This window comes from Ascidiella aspersa, chromosome 5 (assembly GCF_963924565.1).
Source record: "Ascidiella aspersa chromosome 5, kaAscAspe10.2, whole genome shotgun sequence".
NCBI classification, from domain to species: Eukaryota; Metazoa; Chordata; class Ascidiacea; order Phlebobranchia; family Ascidiidae; genus Ascidiella; species Ascidiella aspersa.
Window position 1 is genome coordinate 14,853,194 of NC_139451.1, and position 2,500 is coordinate 14,855,693.

Genomic DNA, 2,500 nt, shown 5'->3' on the forward strand with positions numbered 1-2,500 from the left:
GGGGCTACGCTAAAGTAGCTACCTGGTTGATCCTGCCAGTAGTCATATGCTTGTCTCAAAGATTAAGCCATGCAAGTCTAAGTACGAGCTCTCGTACAGTGAAACTGCGAATGGCTCATTAAATCAGTTATGGTTCATTTGATCGTACGTTTTACGTGGTTAACTGTGGAAATGCTAGAGCTAATACATGCGTGAAGCGCCGACCTCGCGGGAGGCGTGCTTTTATCAGACCAAAAACCGACCGGGCTTCGGCCCGCAACCTTTGGTGACTCTGGATAACTTTGCGGATCGCACGGTCTCGCACCGGCGACGGATCATTCAAGTGTCTGCCCTATCAACTTTCGTCGGTACGGTACTGGCCTACCGAGGTTCTTACGGGTAACGGAGAATCAGGGTTCGATTCCGGAGAGGGAGCCTGAGAAACGGCTACCACATCCAAGGAAGGCAGCAGGCGCGCAAATTACCCATTCCCGACGCGGGGAGGTAGTGACGAAAAATAACAATACAGGACTCTAAACGAGGCCCTGTAATTGGAATGAGTACACTTTAAAACCTTTAACGAGTATCCATTGGAGGGCAAGTCTGGTGCCAGCAGCCGCGGTAATTCCAGCTCCAAAAGTGTATATTTAAGTTGTTGCGGTTAAAAAGCTCGTAGTTGGATTTTGGGCGCAGGCGGCCGGTCCGTCGCAAGGCGTGTACTGGCCGTCCTGGCCTCACCTCCGGTTCTCCGCCGGTGCCCTTGACTGAGTGTCGGCGGCGGCCGGAACGTTTACTTTGAAAAAATTAGAGTGTTCAAAGCAGGCGATTCGCCTGAATAATGGTGCATGGAATAATGGAATAGGACCTCGGTTCTATTTTGTTGGTTTTCGGAGCGCGAGGTAATGATTAAGAGGGACAGACGGGGGCATTCGTACTGTGCCGTTAGAGGTGAAATTCTTGGATCGGCGCAAGACGAACGACTGCGAAAGCATTTGCCAAGAATGTTTTCTTTAATCAAGAGCGAAAGTCAGAGGTTCGAAGACGATCAGATACCGTCCTAGTTCTGACTATAAACGATGCCAACTAGCGATCGGGGGGCGTTAGTTTTACGACCTCTCCGGCAGCTTGCGGGAAACCAAAGTCTTTGGGTTCCGGGGGAAGTATGGTTGCAAAGCTGAAACTTAAAGGAATTGACGGAAGGGCACCACCAGGAGTGGAGCCTGCGGCTTAATTTGACTCAACACGGGAAATCTCACCCGGCCCGGACACAGTGAGGATTGACAGATTGAGAGCTCTTTCTTGATTCTGTGGGTGGTGGTGCATGGCCGTTCTTAGTTGGTGGAGCGATTTGTCTGGTTAATTCCGATAACGAACGAGACTCTGGCTTGCTAACTAGTTACGCGACCCAATCGGTCGGCGTCTAACTTCTTAGAGGGACTAGTGGCGTTTAGCCACACGAGATTGAGCAATAACAGGTCTGTGATGCCCTTAGATGTTCGGGGCCGCACGCGCGCTACACTGACCGGATCAGCATGTGCTCGCCTTGGCCGACAGGTCTGGGTAACCCGCTGAACCCCGGTCGTGCTAGGGATAGGGAATTGCAATTATTTCCCTTGAACGAGGAATTCCCAGTAAGCGCGAGTCATTAGCTCGCGTTGATTACGTCCCTGCCCTTTGTACACACCGCCCGTCGCTACTACCGATTGAATGGTTTAGTGAGGTCCTCCGATTGGACCTGGCGCGGCCGGCAACGGTCGAGCCGGCGTCCGAGAAGACGATCTAACTTGATCATTTAGAGGAAGTAAAAGTCGTAACAAGGTTTCCGTAGGTGAACCTGCGGAAGGATCATTAACGGTCTCGCAAACGCTTCGGCGAACGCGAAACTCGGACAAGCGAGAGAAAAAGTTTTTGCTACCCGGCGCCCGACCCGCGAGGAGCGGCTCGCCGGCCGGCGATTCGGTCACCCGGTAATGTTTGCGCGTCGAGTGCCGCGGTGCCGCGCGCTCCGGCTTCAAGCGTCGGCCTGGCCGACCGCTCGGCGCGGTATATTTTGTCACCCTTTAGTGCGAGGCACTGTGCGAGCGAAACAATCGTGGATGGCTCTTGGCGGTGGATCACTCGGCTCGTGAGTCGATGAAGGACGCAGCTAGCTGCGTGAATTAGTGTGAATTGCAGGACACATTGAGCATCGACGTTCTGAACGCAAATTGCGGCCTCGGGTCAATCCCGGGGCCGCGCCCGCCTCAGGGTCGCGTTGCAAACGTTCCGCGCGGGGATTTCTCCGCGCGGCTGCTGCGGCGTCGGACGCGCGAGCGCCCGTCCCGCTCAAGACAGCACGGCACGATGCGCGACGATCGCGACCAGAATCCCGCGCGGCGGCGGCGAGTCGACCTCGAAGAGGCCAACGGCTGGCGGCTCAAGGGCGGGAATCGAGGTGCGCGGCGGCGCGCGGCGCCGACGGCGAGCGCGGAACGGGAAGAATAGTCCCGGTCCTTACTTTCGGCCTGAGGTCGGACGAGGC

General features: G+C 55.5%; 2 non-coding genes and 1 pseudogene across 2 annotated transcripts; all 3 read left to right on the forward strand.

Annotated features, from left to right (window-relative positions):
* Positions 1-19: 19 nt before the first annotated feature.
* Positions 20-1,830, forward strand: LOC146145033 (small subunit ribosomal RNA). Its single transcript, XR_014500718.1, has one exon. It is a non-coding gene; the product is annotated as a small subunit ribosomal RNA (ribosomal RNA).
* Positions 1,831-2,077: 247 nt separating this feature from the next.
* Positions 2,078-2,231, forward strand: LOC146145034 (5.8S ribosomal RNA). Its single transcript, XR_014499164.1, has one exon. It is a non-coding gene; the product is annotated as a 5.8S ribosomal RNA (ribosomal RNA).
* Positions 2,232-2,479: 248 nt separating this feature from the next.
* LOC146145035 (large subunit ribosomal RNA) overlaps positions 2,480-2,500 on the forward strand; it is a 3,679-nt pseudogene continuing 3,658 nt past the window's right edge.